A 19,645-nucleotide genomic window follows, 5' to 3' on the forward strand; every position below is an offset into this window, starting at 1 on the left:
TCACTACTTCCCACCACTACATATCTCCCATCCTATTGTGTGTGAAATTCCCCCACCTACTAGATTGTAAGCTCTTCGGGGCAGGGTCCTCCCCTCCTATATCACTGTCTGTATTTGTCTGTCATTTGCAACCCCTATTTAATGTACAGTACTACGTAATATGTTGGCGCTATAAAAATTGTGTTAATTAATATTATTAATATTATTAATAATAAAGGAGGCTTCTAGATCCCAATATTCTCCCCAGAAGACCTCAACTACACAGGAGTCACATGGGATGAAGCCCTCCCCAATACCATTGGCCCTTGACACTGGTGGGGGTAAGGCAGGATTTGTTTTTGGTAAGGGGAAGGGGGGTTCATTTCGCTCACTTCCTTTTTTGTCAAGTCAGGTTCTAGAGGACTAGGGATGAGCGAGAATGTCTCTGGCCTATGGCATTCTTATTCCAAGCCTGTAAAAAAATCTAGTATTAGGGGGAGCTCCCACACTGGTAATTTATTTATTGTAAATTAAAGAAAACATTACACATTACATTGTTAGCACATTCCACAACCATGTCACTATAATTTATATTGTATTGAATCTTCAACTGTTCTTCCAGTTTGTTCAACTACATTAAGTTTTTATGCAGTGAAATTGTGAATAAGTGTAAAAATGTCACATTTACAGAAATATTTCTTTAGGACAAAAATCTGCAATTTTTTGGATTCTAATAAATAACATTCCAATGCTAATGAACCCCTTGATGTATACATAAATGTGTTTTGTCTAATACAGCTAAAACTAATTTTTAATTTAAAAGTTAAAGGAGGAAATAGGAGAAATACGCATTTAGGTCCCCTTAGCAATTTTGGCGACAATACTAAGTTTGGGGGCCCACAATAAAAGAACAATGGGTATTTCCTCAATATAATCATTAATTTTTTTTTGAAAAAAAAATATTTTATAGTTTTCACATTGTGGCACATCTCTCAGATATGCTCAGAGAACAAAAAAAAAATTATCTCAAAATCAATGTTTCATTTGCCTAAATTCAACCTACAAATCAAATGTTTGACTCAAATTTCATCTAGTTCACATATTTTATACTTATCTATAGCTCTTGCTAGAGGCATATCTTTGAGGCATTTCAAAGCACAGCTTAATGGCTTCATAAAGAATTTTTTTTTGTTTTTTTTGTGATTAACTCACAGTGAGGATTTTATACAGTAATTGACACCATGCTCCCTAATAATATATTGCGACAAACATCGGTCCTAATTGCATTTATTAAAATATTGTACCTGTTCCGACTTACATACAAATTCAATTTAAGAACAAACCTACAGCCCCTATCTCGTATGTAACCCGGGGACTACCTGTATATTTTATTAATAATACCAATTGTGTCTATGCATGACCCTAATGAAGGGGATGCAGATCTTGTGATTTTTTGGGCCCTCCTGAACCTTAACCTCAATTTATTTTTTAAAATTGCCAATATATAAAACATTTTTGGGACAGAAGTATCCATGCACCTAATGGAGTACGAACATACTGAATGAACAAACATACTAAATTTCCCAGACAAAATAGGAAGTTGGGGTAAATCCCTTTGAAGGAAAACTAGACAATTATTAACCAATTACCATAGATTGTTATGCTATTGTCATACTGATTTCTACCATCTTTGTATCACAGCTCATTGTGATTGACATGAATTTTTAACAGTGGATAATCAGATAAACTTTAACTTGGATGGAGTGATGCTTTTTGTTCTTTATTGTATAGTGCAGTATGGATTGACTATGCCTTGAGACAAATTAAAAATGTTATGGGGATATATAGACAAGGTACCTACCTGTGTATATCTATAGAGCCCCAGTAGTTGTGCCATTGGAATTGTTGTCACTGAAAAATGGTCTCCAATAAAACCCAACAATTTGGCTTCTTCGCACAAGTAATTGGGGACTGTGTTCTGTGGCCCAGATAAAATCCGTAGAACATTTTTTACAGCCAAACTGGCATCTAAAGATGAATCGGTGATATGATAACCCAATGTAATATTGGGTAAAATTTCAGCATTCTGATTAATTTCATGTATAGCAAAACGAAAAACCAAAATGTTTAAGATTGATCGGAAATCATCACTGCAAAGGCAAAGATTTCCCATGAAATAAAAGAAAATAATGACTGCATTTTCAAAATCCAAGCAAATCTGTAGTTTTTTCTGAAGGGGAGTGGGGGAATTAGGGACACGATCAGGGGCTATAATAATAAAGAGAAGAACTATTATGCTGGGCAAGCACCATGATGGGGAATGCTAAAAAAAGAGGGTACTTTAATAAGGGAAAGCACAAAATTGGAGACAGCTCTACAGGAGGAACTATTATAATGAGGGCACTATAAGGGAAAGCACAATTACACGGGGGACTATAAGGGCAGGAGTAATAATGAGGGTACTATAGGGCAGGAGTAATAATGAGGGTACTATAAGGGCAGGAGTAATAACGGGGTACTATAAGGGCAGGAGTAATAACGGGGTACTATAAGGGCAGGAGTAATAACGAGGGCACTATAAGGGCAGGAGTAATAACGAGGGCACTATAAGGGCAGGAGTAATAATGAGGGTACTATAGTGGAAGGAAGGGCATCCACGTTTATACTATGGGTCATTGTTAGCTATGCCTTAAAAATCCAAATTCTTGCTGCACATATCTCTGAAAGCCATGCCACCCAGATGCTATACTTTGCATGGAAAAGGCTAACAAGGTGTTTTTGTGGCTACAGTAAAAAACTGGGGATTGGGAAATGTTTTGTTTGAGGAACTATAAGACCCAACATTACCTGCCGCCATCTACATTACACAGAGAGCCTGGCACATATGTCATTTTACTCTGCAGGTTTAGAAAGTGTGTTCCTATGAAGCACCATGCTCCGCCATGCCATTATGCCCTTGCTACAGAGGCAACATGCTGGGACTTTTTGTTCTACAATGAAGCCAGAGATTAGAGAAAGAAACTGTTTAGGAACTGCAAGCCTCAAATTACACGGCCACCCTATTCTATACATAAAAGATCTATGAAATCACAACCACAAGTGTCTGTCCACTCCTGATCCAAATGCAGGGACTGGGTGGATGGGAGTAATAGGGATTTTTGTTTTTACAGTCAACACAGAACAATAATTAGCGCTCAGAGATTTGAAACATATCTGGAAATAAAAATGCAGTGTAGGTGTGGAGCAGAGAATTAAAATCACCATTAATGTCTTGCAGATCCTTAATTGAGTTCAATGATTTTATTAGCTACATTTTATTGCATATAGTGTGAATAGGAAATCTCAGCATGAGCAGCTAACCTGGCAGCTAACCTGACTGCATAATATAATTTATTAGATTATGAGGTTTTGTTAATTTATAGCATCCAGTCAGCAAACAACTACAAGTCCCAGCATTCCCTGTGTAAACCATACATATAGCACCTGTTTTTTTTTTTTTAACTTTTAACATGTTTTTTTACTATAAACAGTAAGCATCATTCTATGTTCAGCAGGAAAACATTGATTTCTAACAATGCTTTTTTCTAACCCCAAATTCCTAGAGAATGAATCCTTATAATGATTTTTTTTTGCCATATCATCCAAACTTTATAAGCCTTCTGGATAAGTCATAGTAGATTTGTCAGCACACTTTTCAATGCAGAAATGCATATAAAATGTTTCTGGGTAGCCATTCATTGCACCTTACCAGCATAGTGCAGCACAATGTATGGTAATGCACTGCCATGGATTCATTGTAAGCTGTGTTTTTAGTGCTGCAGCAGGTCTTCATTACATTTCTGTGTCATTTGGTGTATTGGGCTGCCCATGTAAGTAAAGGAGCTGCAGAGGAATGCATATACACGGTTATGCCTGCTTGGTTTTGTAGTGCATCATTATATTTCTGTGCTATATCTAGCAATACACACAGCACTGTGCTATGTCTAGAAACATGTCTGTACTTTGCATCAAAAGAGCGCCATGCACTACATTTCTGCACAGTGAATCGCATTGGACTGTCCCTTTAAATAAATGCAAAAGTAATGCATGTACATTTTAGAAATTGCAGCCCACAGCTCTCACAATTCGCCTGATTCATTAAAGATCTCCAAGGCTGGAGAGAATGCATTTTCATCAGTGAAGCTGGGTGATCCAGTAAACCTGAAATGGATTTCTTCATAATTTACATTTTTCTAGGAAATGTTTTGAATCCTGGACCATTGCAGGTTTGGTGAATCACTCAGCTTTACTGATGAATGTGTATCCTCTCCAGCCTTGGAGATCTTTAATAAATCAGGCCCAATGAATAAATTACATTTTTACTTTACCAGGGAACTGAAACATATCCAATTTCTCTACTCTTGGGGACAGATCGCCTTACAATGTAATAACTATTATTTAACAACCTAGCTCATCGTAAACCGCACGTGTAGTGGATTGGCAAAAGACAGACATGAGAGTATTAGTGCAAAATGCTACTTACTCCATAGAGTCGAACATTTTCATATATGATTTTGTTATTTTGAGATTTGTAGTACCTGCACGTATTGTGAACACTCCTCCAATGATAAAATTACCTTCTTGATAAAAACCAAAATCTTCATCTACATCTTTAATCTGGAGGCTACAGAATAATGCTGAGCTCTGAACTTTGGATATGCAAAATGTCATCCAGAGAATGATCCAGTAGATGTGAACTACATGTATTGAAGATACAGCTGAGGCAGCTAAAGTTGTAATCTTCATAACAATAGAATGCAGGGAGAATTGCATGATGGAGAAGATCCCAAACCAATTACATTATCCTGTGATATACTGCACATGAATCTGTTACATCTCCACAGTATATGACAGTGCTATTATCTCTCCTCTCTCCTTATATATGGTTTAGCTTAAGCTGTTTCTTATTGTCCTCAATACTGACATGTCATCTTCAATCTACTTTAAGCTTTTCCTGAATTAGGTTTTCCAAGACAAGAAAATACACAAGAACTGCCTTCCCATAGTTAGAGACAATTAACAATAAATAAATCACTATGTTTCATTTGTAGTCTAACTTTAGATGCCCCCATATCATAAATTCACAAAACCTTGATTTTATGAAGGTCACTATTTTTATTTTATAGTTTATATTTTCTTTTTTTCTTGCTGTCCTAGTTGCATATGATCGCTGGTGACCATAGCCATGAATGTTAAAAACTTTTAGAGTTTTCCTAAGAACAAAAGGAAGAATTCTTCTCTATAACGGGTGAAAACAGAAGACAAAGGCACTAAGTTGCCTTAAAGAATAGAACCTGCATTACCCCCATCCAAACCAACCTCTTACTTCTGGGCTAAATTTCTTTATTTATGTCTTCACTGGTACCCCTTTAGTCGAAACTCCACAACGTTGAACGACACATGGCCTGGTCTAGTTTAGGAAATGGATGTGGGGATGCACATTTGCCACTCTTCTTTTCGTGACCACCCAGATTATGGTTGTAATTCTAGGTTAAACCTTTTTATTTCTAGAAAGTCATTTAATTCCTCTAAACTGGGTAAATGGGAACAATTCTTTGTGTGCTCTACAATATATAAATGTATGAATAGCCTTTCTGAGCTTCTTGCACTTAAATATACATTACAAGTCAAAAGAGCATATACTGAGCACATATCTTGTTATACAGCTAAATACAACTCTAGAAATATTCATTTTATCTATCCAAAGTGACTCTGTCATTATGTGTTCCACAATAAACTAAATCCAACCTGTAAGAAATTATAATGAGGCTAATTTACAAAAGATTTAAAAAGTTTCACACAACACATTGGGTCTGTTTTAACAAAGATCTTTGACTGGAGAAGATAGACTATCATGGGTAAACCTGGGTGATCCAGCATACCTGGAATGGAGTCTGAACTGTAAATATTTGCCAAATAATAGCAAATTAGTTTTTAGGAAATCCAATTCAGGTATGCTGGATCCTATTAGGGAGGTAAAATCGGACAGAACCACTTACAAAAAACTCAAAGGCCTTGCCAGGTAGTAATAGGCATGTTCATTTTTCATTGTAGGCTGTAATTCTTAGGCATACATCACTGATACTTAGTAAATGTAATAATAAACTTTAAATACCAAATCACAAAAATCTGTTAAAAAAAGAAAAGAAATATATTTAAACATGTAATATAAGTGTACAGTAGCATATATAATATCAAATGTCACCGGGAGAACCCGTAGATGTCATCTCTGCACTTCGCGGCTGGAGATCAAGGAGGAAGGACGCATCCCCAGGACCTCAATGGACCAGCAGGACTCCGGGGGACAGCAACGGAACAAAGTAAATGTGTTTTTTTTTAGTTAAACGTGATCCCAAGTGTGACTTTAGAATACGGCTTTTTGCAGGTAAATTCCACCCCGAGTTACACCGGGAATACTGCGGGGGGGGGGGGGGGGTATTGTATCTATTTTTATCCCTTAAATGACAGGCAGCAGAAGGCAGCAGCATTGATGCAACCTACATGCAGCATTTATGAGTGCTTGTTGCCCCTGTGTTATAAACTTTGGCCAACAGATGATTACTGTAAAGAAATTCTAGATTAGACTTTCTATATTGTTTTAACACGGGGAACCCCTTGAAATAATTTTCATGTCTTTCCTGAACCTCTTTATAAGAGTTTTTGACCCACCTGTGCGCGCTTCCCCAGCAGCCAGCATGCTTCTGCTTCTCTGTCAAGGGTCTCTTACTGTGGGTTAAGTTTCGTACTTTTGTGGCCGAGCTCGCCTGAAATATTGAGGCACTCCACACTACCTTATATCAGGGCATCTCTGACTGCATTAAGGATGAGTTGGCCGTTCGGGAGATTCCCCCCTCTCTGGATGATCTGATCTCCTTAGCCATCCGGAAAGACATTCAATTTCAAGAATGTTTCCAGGAGAAATCTCGCTCGCATAAGGTCTTTGTTCCGCAACTGGCACCATCCTTTCAGTGGCCTCTGCAAACTCCAGCCTCTCCTTTGAACCCCTTCTTTTAAGAACCTATGCAGCTAGGTCGATCAAGGCTATCTCAAGACCCAGCGTCTCTCTTCTGATCTCTGCCTTTACTGCAAACAGAAGGGACACGTTATTCAATCTTGCCCACAGAGGCCAGGAAATTTCAGTGCCTAGCACGCTTTGAGGGGGCATGCTAGGTCACTCCTCTCTGCCCTTCAGTCACCCTCCATAGCCATCAAGCTTCACCAAAACAACTCCACACTTGCCCTTAAGGCCTTAATTTACTCCAGGGCAGCTTCAAATATCATTTCAGTCATTCTTCTCAAGGGCCTATGGAGCCCTTATCACAACCTCTGCGAATCTCTGCCATGGATGGTGTCCTCCTGTCTTGTGGACTTATTCACTTTACCTGCTGCCCGCAGTAAGGAATTGTCCTTAATCACTTTACCTGGCTTTCACAGTAAGGACAATACTGAACAGTTTTAATGAAGCAAAAAACATTACCTTCAGCATTCTTAGGCTGAGCGCATATGGTAGGCAGGGGGATTGTACATGTGTGGAGTATAGCTTTATGATTTCAGTAAAGATTACCAGGTGGTTTTTGTGACTGTTTTCAGTACAAAAATCCCTTTAAAACTGTGCTGCCATCCAGCAAATAGTATAATGATTCTGCATTAATAATTACATTTTACAATTTATATACTGTAGATAATGCATATTCTGAAGTGCTTTTTACAAATATTCTAACAACATTTCAAATGGGCCAATCTAAGCTTTTTCTAAATGGGCCAATGCTATTTGGGGGTTATTTGAGTATGCCAGACCACCTTGAGGATACAGAAGCAAGGCACCAGAAGTTCATATCATGATAATATTATGACCAATGGAACCAGATAGTCTTTTTTTTTACAAAGCAAACAGGTACAGCATGCTCTACCTTATGTTTATATTATAATACATATACATATATGTTACTTTTTATCAGATTTTCCTTTAAGCAGTACATTCATAATGTGCAGTGCTTTAGCCATGGCTTCTACAGTATTCACATTCTCTAGTACCGTGAAATAACACTGTGCCATTGGAATGGTTGTCACTGAATATATTGGGATTGACAAAATAGCAATTGTGGTTTTTCACTTTGCAAAATAAATGATCACTCTGCCAGAGATAATTGGGGTGATCTAGATCCCAAGAATATTAAACATTTCCATAGAATATATATAAATATGTATAAGAAAATAATTGTGCCTTCAGAGATTACACACACACACACACACACACACACATATGTATTCCTTAATCTAAGCCCTTTTATATCCTTAACTCTTACCTCTTAGGAACATTTTACTCAACATTCCTTAATGTGTGAGCCATCTTACTGAAGCTATCTACAACAACTCAAATGACAGTGTATCTAGAGGACTTGACTAGTTAAACAACTATGGCAATGTGGGTTCAAAGCTCCTTGGGAATGTGTATGGGTGAAGTTGCAGGAGACTTGTTCGCAGACCTGACAGACCCTGACATGTGCCATGGAAAATAAAGTGTCACCAAACAACAACACCAGTATTTTTCTTTCCCCAGGGTGACCAATAACCTTGAAATAGAACTGTTGTAGGACTGGTAGCCATAGGGACAAACAAATGATCGGAGGTTTGCCGGATGGGGATTCTGACTGATGAGGTGACAAAAGAATGACAGGGCCTAGAAATAGCCCATCTGGGGAAATCGCAGATATGATACTATGAAGTGACAAAACTGTCCCCAGGTTAATGTCAGGGTGGGACACAGATTCACTGAAATATCTCAAAAGTGTATTGACTTTTGTGTTCTTTGACTCTGAAGATGATGGAGACATCAAACATTAAAAAAAAAGAGCCCTGTGTGGTTTTAAATGCTTAGCACCCTCAATGTACTAAAGGTTTTCATGGTCTATGAAGACCATAAAAGAATAAAGGATCCCCTCCAATGTCTCCAACCCACAAAGGCCCATGCTATGGCAAAAATCTCTGGTTTTGCAATGTCATACTTTGACAGGCAAAAACTTCCAGGAGCAAAAAGTACAAGGGGCAACCATTCCAGTAATCCAGATTACTGAGAGAAAAATGCTCTCCTAAGAGAGGTCCTCAACAAAGAAAGGCTGCTGAATGGCCAGATGAACATGCATCGGGGCAGAAAAAAGGACATCACTCAGAATGTGAAAGGCTTGCATGGCTTAAGTAAGCTAATTTGAGGTCAAAAGCTATCTTGTAAATAAGTCAGGAAGAGGAAACAATATGATAGAAAAAATATTTAACAAATCTGAACACATTGCAGGACCTTCAGATTGATGGGCTGGGACCAATGTAAGATTGCTGAGACCTTTACTGGATCCATGGCAATGTACATGTACCCCAAAAACGTGTATGTATATATAACATAACATACACATAAAAATGCACCCCATAAAGGAAATAAATTGCACCTCAAAGATATACTTTTCATGTTTTGCAAGTAGTTTTCATGTAGCTTCTGGAGTACCAACTTGGCATGTTAGTGATGTTCAGGAAAGGAAAGTGGAAATATTCAGCATGTCATCAGGATATACTACAACAAAGTCCTATATGACAGCTGGGGCATTACAAAGACCAAGACCAAAGATCAGCAGATACCCATAATGCTTATATTTAGCGACAAATATGTCTCCCCCAATCTGGATCAAGTTTTAGGCCCCCTTGAGATCAGCTATTAAAAACTTCTACAACCTGGGAAAACAAATTGTCAATAAAGTGGAGCAGATACCTATTTTAGCTGGAATTCTGTACAATTTAAAAAAATTCACAGACCGTCTGTTCTATTAAAAAAACAGCCCCAGTTGGTGAGGTGGATGGGTGAATTAAGTTCTTCTCTAAATTTTTATAACTATACTGGGGTTTTTTTTTGCCAAATTCTCTGGACCGGACAGATTATAGAGCCATTCTTGGGGAGGCATGGTTCCATACATTGGTGGCCAGTGAGAAGAATTTCTCTTTATATTGGTATTCAATTGGGGAACGAATGATCTTAGTAAAGATTGACATGGTGATTAGTAAGTGCAATAATTGTCCTCTTAATGGTGTCAGTGGAAGAAAGAATGAGCCACAGGTAACTTACTTGAGAAAACATGCTGCGGACCATATTTCATAGAAAAGTGCCACAATTCTGCAGACACAATCCCTTAAAAGAAAAATTATTCTGCTTGACATACTCTGAAAAAAGCAGGGGGTCACTGACCTGGTCTAGTTATGCCCTTGGTACTTTATTGCGGGCACAGAGAAGTAAGATAAAAAAAATGTTCTACAATGTTATTGTAATGCGCCTGGGCACACAAACCACAACCAACTCCAGATATCCTTGAATCAGGTTTATTCAAAACAGCACAGCACAGCAAGGGTTAATTTCAATCAAGCAAGGTACAGAAGGATAAGGCAAATGCAGGTCAGTAACAATCCGGATCCCTCCGCCTGTAGAGACAGACAAGCTGCGAGCAAGACAGCAGCCTCGGCCATGCTGCCTGTTACTGTGGCTGGGAACCCCAGGGACACCGCGGGCTCGCAGGGCGGGTAAGTTCCTTACAGTTATATATATATATATATATATTATTATTTATTATTAGTACTGTTACTGTTATGCTTTCAATGTTGTGGCTTAAAAACCATCCTTAAATTTACTAGCTAACTATGCATTTTATTTAAGGAAAAGTCAAGTTAGGAAAAGCTAAAAGTAGATAAAGGCTGATGTGGCTATTATTAGGGCAACGAATGATAACTATTACACTGTAACAATATAAAAAGAGAGAGAAAACCCGAGCCCTGCCACATACTGCATAGATATGATCTGACTTCAATACATCATTTTACAAAACCTTGTAGACTCAAAGGGATATTCTCCTAGTTTTATTGTCATGCGTAGAAATACTAACCCTACATCTGTATCCTCTGCATGTTCCATTGTTCTGTGCATGACATTTCACCTATACAACAATCAGAGTTCAGCACAGGTCTGTACCCTTAACATTAAAGATGTAAGTAATGAATTTGGTTTTTATGAAGAAGGTGACTTTATTATCGGAGGAGTGTTTACTGTCATTTCAGGTACTACAAATGCAATGTTAACGAGTGACTATATAAAAGGACATTTTTCTGTGGAGTAAGTAACATTTTGAACTAGTACAGTCTTGCTATGCTGCTTTCTGGTTTAAGTGTGTGACATTCTGTGGATCAATAAAAATGTATGTGTCCCCATGAAAAGATACGACAGATCCCATGTAGATAAAACCATTTTATTGACTTATTTTGTGAATTTGATAGTACAATCATTGTTGGTACGGTCATGGTACATAATGTTCTGCAATGCTGTGCCATGTGAAAAGCTTTTACATCCTTTTTATTATTCACAGTTAAAGTATTTTATAAGAGTTGTTTAATTAGAATGAGAACTAGCAAGCTTGATGGAGGGGGGCAAGTGGCTGGGGCAGAACTTGAAGCATATGGCTCATAATACAGACAGCAGAGGAAATTGATTTACAACATATTTGTTTTTCACAAAGGGTAAAATGATAGTTGTAACAGTAGAATATTTATTTATATAAATATTTAAATATATATATTTATTTATTTAAATTTTAAATAACCCAGACGCCATAAAGTTTTTCTACCCCAGAGCCCATGCATCCCCTTTCATATTACTGTAGAAGCTGCAATAAGATCTGACTATTGTTGTCCCATATCCCCTCTATTCCCATCAGCTATACTAAATGGAATTAAATCCACATGATACAAAACCTTTAGAAGGTAGAGATTTATGACAGAAGAGACTCTGTATGGCTTTTCAATAATTCTGATATAATTTTCTTAAATTGCAGCTTAGAATCCTAGCATTTATAGGAGACTGAGACTCGTCACACACAATAGATTTATATTGCTCAAAAGGACCATTTGTGACAGTGTTCAGTGAATATATAGTATTAATATAAGTGTCCCCTGACATTGTAAATGATTCCCTGGGTTGGATTGCCAAGGATCATCTGCTATAATTTTACAGATGCATGACAAAGCAAAGCAGCACAATGTTTTTCTCTTATATATATATTATATATGTATACAATGTGGCCCATTTCAAGGACAGGTTTATCCACTAAATTAGTATGAAATCTATATTAGGGGTCATAATTAGAAAAGTGAACCCATTTCAGTGCATTTTTTCTTTTTAACATATGCACATATTAGTAGTTTGGATGGGTAAAGGTGTCTATAGAAGGGGTGTTTAAAGTATGTTCTGACTCACAATTCTCTTTATGAATGTTTAGATATGCTGCAGCTGGTATATCATATTGTAATATATTATAACGATTCTTAAGTGCATATATGACATAGAGAACACACTAATACATACTACACAAAGATAGTCGTATATACAGTTTTGCTTCATATGTTCTGATTAGGGATGAGGTTTAGATTTGCTGCAACCATGAGTTTGCGGGGAATCGTGCGGGTTAGAGATTTGAGGTCTTTTCAGATTCACCCAGGAAGATTTCTTGCACAAGAAAATCCTCTCTGCATGGCTTTAAACTATGTCCTGCAGGGTTAGAAGGCACAAAAAAGGGGGCCACAGAGCAGCCATGATGTATTGGGAGCTGTTGTTGACTAAGCACAGGGAAAACTGACACACTGCATAGGATTATAGCTGGCACAATTGGTACTTCAAGCCTGATTGCAAGCTCTTTGTTTTGAGGTAATAAGTCAAGTTTAGCAATTGTTTTTTTTTCATATGTGTTGATAAATTACTAACCATCTGTTCTTAGAGTCAGTTATTTTCACAGCAAGCTATTGTATCATTATGCAAAAAAAAAAAAAATGGACCTTAACCTTCTGGCATTACATCACATTCACATTCACAGAACCCTTCAAAACAAGTGAAGAATGAACCAGTTACAATCTATTATCCCTAAATAAAACTTTCCTGGTGCTAGCCAAGTTTACGCTGATTTACCCTTTGCAGAGTCGTAATTCTCACAGTGTAATGCCAGTCAGAGATCTTTCAAAAATAATTACTTTTATGTAAGATAAATATCTTTACCTTCATAGTGATGATTTCCGATCATTGGTAAATATTTTGGTTTTTCGTCATGCTATACACAAAATTAACCAAGACTTGGAAATTTTACCTAATATTACGCTTGGATATCATATCACTGATTCAACTTTACAAGCCAGAGTAGCTGTAAGAAATGTTTTACAAATTTTATCTGGGCCACAGAAGACAGTCCCCAATTATTTATGTTCTGGAAAGGCCAAAGTGCCTTGGGGATTTATGGTAATACACAGGTAGGTATCTGATAGAGAAAAGGATGCCAAGTCAAATTAAAGTGCTGGCACTAGATAATTTAAAAGGTACACTTAGGACCAATTTACATACTTGCGGTGTTTTACCAATAGTGGTGGTCAGATAGCTTTAATTAAGTAAAGTTGTTCTGATCAGAGCTATTCCTTGGTCAGATTGAAACTCGGAATGTAAGCAATACGATTTCCGATCCAACATATACAGTACTTTATACAGCTGTCACTATCTGGAAGCCAGATTGGTTGAGACCTACTAAAGTACGGCTCAGCCAACTTTTAGGTGTACATTGGCTTTGGTTGTTAGATTAGATGAGCCCATTGACAGGTATAGTAGGACTCAGCCAATCCAACACCTAAAGCAAAGTACACCTAAAAATTGTTCTTTAGTAGGCTTGGCCAACTGGATGAAGATAGCTGGATTGGATGAGCTGTAGTATGTCTGTCACTAGTATAGTTAGGTATATCGGATTTCTGGTCGGAGTCCTTGACTGGTCTGTTTAGATTCAATGCAAGTCACAATATCCCTGTTCTGAGCATCTATACTTGGGAGAATAGCAAATTTGTTTTCTATTTTGTCCCAAAAGGGTTTATTTATAAAGCAGTGAATCATAATATTATATGCAATAAATACCAAATACAGATTTTCTTTTCTACAGATTAGTTATGGAGCTACAGACTCTCTTTCTGACAGGCGTCTTTATCCTCACGTTTTTCGTACAGTGCAGAATGACCACATCAATTACTTGGTTGTAGGTAAGCTTTTAAAACATTTTGGCTGGACGTGGGTTGGCATATTAACAACAAATGATGATGCCGGAGAGAAGGAAACAGAAATAGTAACCCAGTACATGAGTAATAATGGGATTTGCGTTGAGTATACAACTTTAATCACAGCTAAAACATTTAATGACGCTAATTTAGGGCTGCTGCCAAAATTGTTCATGATATGCAAAAGTCCACTTCTAAAGTTGTTGTAGTTTGTGGATCCTATTTCTATATCAATATTATTTTCTTTATCTTTGAAGCAGCCATCTCTGATAAAGTTCTTATTTTTCCACCTATTTGGGTTTCCAGATCTTCAGTATATTTATTTCCATTCAGTGGACATAATGGAAGCCTAGCAGTAGAACTATACCCTTTATTTCTCCCACATAAAGAACAATTTTTTGATGGCATTGACAAGATGAATTGCACCAATAATTCATCAGGATCCCAATATTTATTAAAAATTGTAAAGTGCATGTCTGCAAATAAGGGCAAGAAGGAAAATGTGTGCAAAGTAAAAAAATCATTGGAACAAACCATTCCGAATATTGATAATTTTGTGAATCAAGGGGTCTCCCCAAGAATTTATTACGCAGTAGAGGCCTTGGCTAAGGCACTTCATAATATGAATCTATTCCTTAAAGAAAATTCTGCTGATAAGCTTTACTATTTTAAACATCAGGTAGGGTACACAGCAAACTTTAGCATTTAGGGCAATGAATACATTTTTACTTATGTGGCAATGAGGTCCATTTTCCCCAAATATATTACACTGAGAACAATGAAATACAAACACAAAAAAATGAATTATTGATTTAGAGAAAACCAGTAGATAAGTATAGAATCACGTGAATAAATGCCAGAGTCAGTTGCGCACAACACAAATTAGACATTTAGTTATTAATAGGCTGCTATACCTTCGTCAATCTAAATTTTTGTGTCTTCTGAAGTATCCTAGTTATCATAGTAAAAGCCCATGCTGTGTTCTTTATTTCATGGAAATTAGCATCTAGGCATAATTTGCAGTCTCTCACACCTCTTGGTAAAACAGTTGATGAGTTCTGTACTTTTGTCTGACCATATACTTTTGCTAGGTTTGTATCAATCTTAGGTGCCTGGCAATTGCCAGTAGACCCTTGGGAGAGGCACAGAGGCACATGGCACAGTTTTTTGCTTCTAGTGTGAACTAAACCTAACTTCTTATACCATAATGATTACACTATTACACAACATGGGATTACGCTCCGAAAACATAAAACACTAGGAAGTTAAGTCACAGTACACAAGCTCTGGACAATTGGGGCATAATACAAAAATGGAAAAATTGGACATACTGGTCCACATTACATACTAGTTCACATTAGCAGCAAAAAACTGCCATTTAGCACTCCCAAGGGTCTACTGGCAATTGCTAGGCACCTAAGATTGGTAAGGGCAAGTTTTAGAAAGTTTGAACAAACTATAAGGGTAGGTAGAACACTGACACAATAGAAGGGGTTACTGGATACCTAAGGCACAAGCAACTGGGAGCACTGGAGAGAACACTGCATAAGGGTAGTGTTTCGTAGTATTTCGTATTTTGAATCCATGATAACCAGAGGTTTGAGGGTATAAAACAGAAGTATTCTGTGGCAAAGAGATATTTCTGGCACTGATGAATCCACATCATTTATATTATTATTACTAAACTGTATTGATATAGAGCCAACATATTACACAGCTCTGTACAATATTTAGGGTTTGCAAATAACAGACAGATATAAACAATCTCATTGGAGAAGCAGAGGACCCTGTCCAAAAGAGCTTACAATCCAAGAGGGGATGTTTCCATGACATAGGCTTCATGGGGATCTGTTTGTCTACATAACTGTGTTAGACAGGTTGTATGTACGTGTGTTGCAAGAATCTTTGTAAGAGTTTTTAGCTATGTTACTATGAGATTTTTTTCCCCCGGCTTGATTGGCCAAGCTAAATTATGAATAAATAAAGAGCTCCAAATCTAGAGGCTTCCTAAAACAATATGAATTTCAACTTGGAATTTCGATGCCAACCATTCTGTCGCATTACTGTCAACTCAGAATTTATCAATTGCAAGCACCTCTAGTGGTTGACGGGTGCATGGAGGAGGACTCCAGAAAGTGAAAGACAATGTTCAATTCTAGTGGAAGTCCCATTATAAATTTAAAATGTTGTTGCTCTTTAGGAGAAAGCTCAGTATATATTGGCTGAGTGAGGAACTACAAAATTGTTACCCTGTTACAACTACAATATTGTCAAATTTCACAAATACATAAAATGTACTGGAAAAGGACATCAGTAAAAACACAAAGAGTTAAAAGATATGTAATACTACTAAATGTTTGGATATGCGGTTCATTTTCTTTCCTTTTATTATTTTTTCTAGGTGTATAACCAACTAAAAAGAATTAAGTATTCCTTTGAGTCAAAGGAGCCAGTACCATTCTTTAATGAAAACAGAGAATTTGTTTATCACTACAAAATAACACAGTGGTTCATAAATGAAGACTTATTAGTGACTTATAAGGATGTGGAAAATTTTACACCCTGGGCTCCAGAGGAACGGCAGCTTCATATCAACAATGACGCCATTACATGGACATTTAATATCAAAGTGGGAGCAACTTTTATATTCCTGATATAAAAAAGATTAAAAAGTGGCATAAATTGTATTTTACACCAAAAAACATAACATTTTGCAGCTTTACTGTGGTGTGATAGCTCATTATGAGTCAACCTGAAGAACTTTGATAAATTCGGCCCTTTCTGTCCAAGGGTGATAATTCTCACTCACTGTACTGTATATATTGAGCAGCGGCATTACTGCCCAAGACCATTTTAGGGTAAACTGGGGTTGATTCAAAAAATTGATTCACACTGTCCCTAAGGTTCCTAAAACTGTAAAGACTACAGATCAACTCCCTACCATATGAAATAAAAAAAGAACAAAAAAGGAAACATTTTAGGGTGCGCATACCATTTTTTGATGTTTATTTGCACCTTAATTTGCACTACCAAAACATAAAATTTTTTGAACATATACAACTTTCCACCACTAGATGAATTCTATGAATACATAGGATACTGGATGATCCTACCTAATTCATTTCCTGGATAGTCATTTTCAAAAGTAAAAGGGCAACCAGCATAAAAAAATCAATCCATAAAATTCATTTTTATATGGAATAATGAACCCTCAACAAGAACTTTCTATGTGGAGCTCATAGACATTTTTAGAAGCATCTGGGGTCTACCTGCTCACTTGTAGCTACTCCAAATAAATATCATCCAACATGCAGTCTAAAATGGGTAATTTATTGTTCTTTCTATGTAAATTTGATGTTTTTGTCCATTTTATGTTTATGTGTTTACTAATCATTGCATATTTGATTACCTCATGCCGTCTAGCTACTCTAGTCTCTTACTACCTACCCTTAGCTATACAATCATCTTTGATTTTTGTGAACCTTCACAGACCTAGCAAGCACCGCCTGTCACATCTCCTGGGCACTTAGCAATTACCAGTAGGCACCCTGGATCAGTAAATGCCAAAGTTCAACATGCCCTAAAGGTGAATGGAACAGAAAAAAATAATGCATTATGCCCCTATGCTGTTCCTAAAATTGGTTAAAAAAATTGGCTAAGGAAACCATTGCAGGTGATTTTGCACACCAAAAATAATAATTTCAAAGCTTTCTATGCAAAAAAAGTATGAATTCCAACAGAATTTTCTTGACTGTATCATTCAGTATCAATTAAATTTAGATTATTTCTCTAGTCTGAAATAATAATTTGGAAGTGGGCAGGGGATTTATATAAACATAAACAAAGCATTGATTTTAAAAAAGGTTTTTTTTTGTTAATTAAAAACATTTCTACATTTGTTATGACTAATGATGTCTAACAAACAACTAACACCCAAACTTTCTGACCTGATATTTTAAAAAGTATAAATATTTTGAAGGTTAGAATTTGTTGACAAGGTCACTGTTCACAATCATTTATTCAATCATTTGACTCCAGCTCACATGAAAACATTGTAGCAAAACCTTCAATTTAAAGAGGAACTAAGCCCAGGTTAACTCATCTATCCCGCGAATGACCCCGCTATCCTAATTATCTTCTTCATCCTCTGGACAATCTTCAGCCAACTTAATTGGGTGTGCCGGGATGACGTTGCCTTTCTGCGATAATGACCTGTCCGATCTTACAAATCAAAAGAGGTACTTTAGCTGCACTATTTTATATATCATAAAGGATTGGTCAGTGAACATGTCAAAGCATCCCAACAAATTTGTTTCAAATCATTTATTTGCACAGGTTTGGTGGTTTGGCATGATTTATTTCCTGTTCTTATATGTTTATTTATTGTACATGTTTTTGCAGGTTCTGGTATCTCGATGTTCCAGACCCTGTTTTCCTGGTAGCAGAAAAAAGTTTGGATCTTCATTTTTTAAATGTTGCTACCAATGTGTTGCATGCCCAGAAGAAGAGATGTCTGACATTTTTGGTACAGTTTAAATTTGCTTTTAAATTGTTTAGCAAAAGATATTCAGGGAAACAAAGCCCATTCATAACATTTTGAATAGAAGGTGAACTAGGGGAACTGATAACACCAATGTCCATACTTTACCTTTTTTTTATCAGATTTTTGTTGCCAAAATAGCCCGCTTTTTGAATCCATTTTTTAAAGTTAGTTCAAAAACTTTAGCTCAATTGCTGTTTCCCTAGGAGTTCACAAAAATAATATATGTATTAATCTGTGTGAGAGAACACTCAACTTTGGGTATATCTTAATCAATATTTAGGTGCATGTAAACCAAAATAATTAATGTTTCTTATCTGCTCCCCTTTTCTTTATGAAACGTGTCATTAAAAGCACTTTAGTATATATGTATGACAATTGCAAAAATACCTGTTGACCTGTGAAAGTAAAATAAATCACATTGCATTACAATTTCCATCAGTAGTGTCTGTGTGATAAGGAGGCTCTTTCCCATACCTATGGTATATGAACTTTTATCACTGTCCACCATAGTATATACCATGAGAACAAGGATAGATTGTGTGGAAGAGGGGATGTCCCTCCCCTAGGGACCTTTTCTTGTGAAGGAAAGGCATGGGGCTGGGTTTGGAGAGGAAATGGACTTAAGTTGGCTTTCTGCTTTTGCTGGCCATCCAGGCTTCTTGACCAGAGAGAACTTTTTGTCTGCAATGGACAGGTTTTGAATCGAGAATCTGAGTGTTTTCAGGTTTATACTTTGCAAGAAACATCATTAAATGGATGTTTGCTGATATCCTAATACCTAATGATATGCTAATACCTGACAGGATGGGGGGAAAGATAAGCCCAGGTCATATTGGGGGGGGTTAGATGGGGGATTACTACATTACAATTTTTTAAAAGCCAACAGCCAAGAGACTGCTCATACCCTGGACAGAGTGAGTCGCGTTGCAGGGAGCTCCTGATCCGACCAGCTAAATGGCACTGATTAAGAGCACAACAGGC

General features: G+C 36.9%; 1 long non-coding RNA gene across 1 annotated transcript; it reads left to right on the forward strand.

Moving 5' to 3' along the window:
* The first annotated feature begins 10,469 nt into the window (after positions 1-10,469).
* On the forward strand, positions 10,470-17,096 carry LOC140327329 (uncharacterized). The gene is made up of 3 exons (XR_011920022.1): positions 10,470-11,161; positions 14,010-14,106; positions 16,523-17,096. It is a non-coding gene; the product is annotated as an uncharacterized lncRNA (long non-coding RNA).
* Positions 17,097-19,645: the final 2,549 nt, after the last annotated feature.

The sequence above is a fragment of the Pyxicephalus adspersus genome, chromosome 3, assembly GCF_032062135.1.
Source record: "Pyxicephalus adspersus chromosome 3, UCB_Pads_2.0, whole genome shotgun sequence".
Lineage (NCBI taxonomy): Eukaryota > Metazoa > Chordata > Amphibia > Anura > Pyxicephalidae > Pyxicephalus > Pyxicephalus adspersus.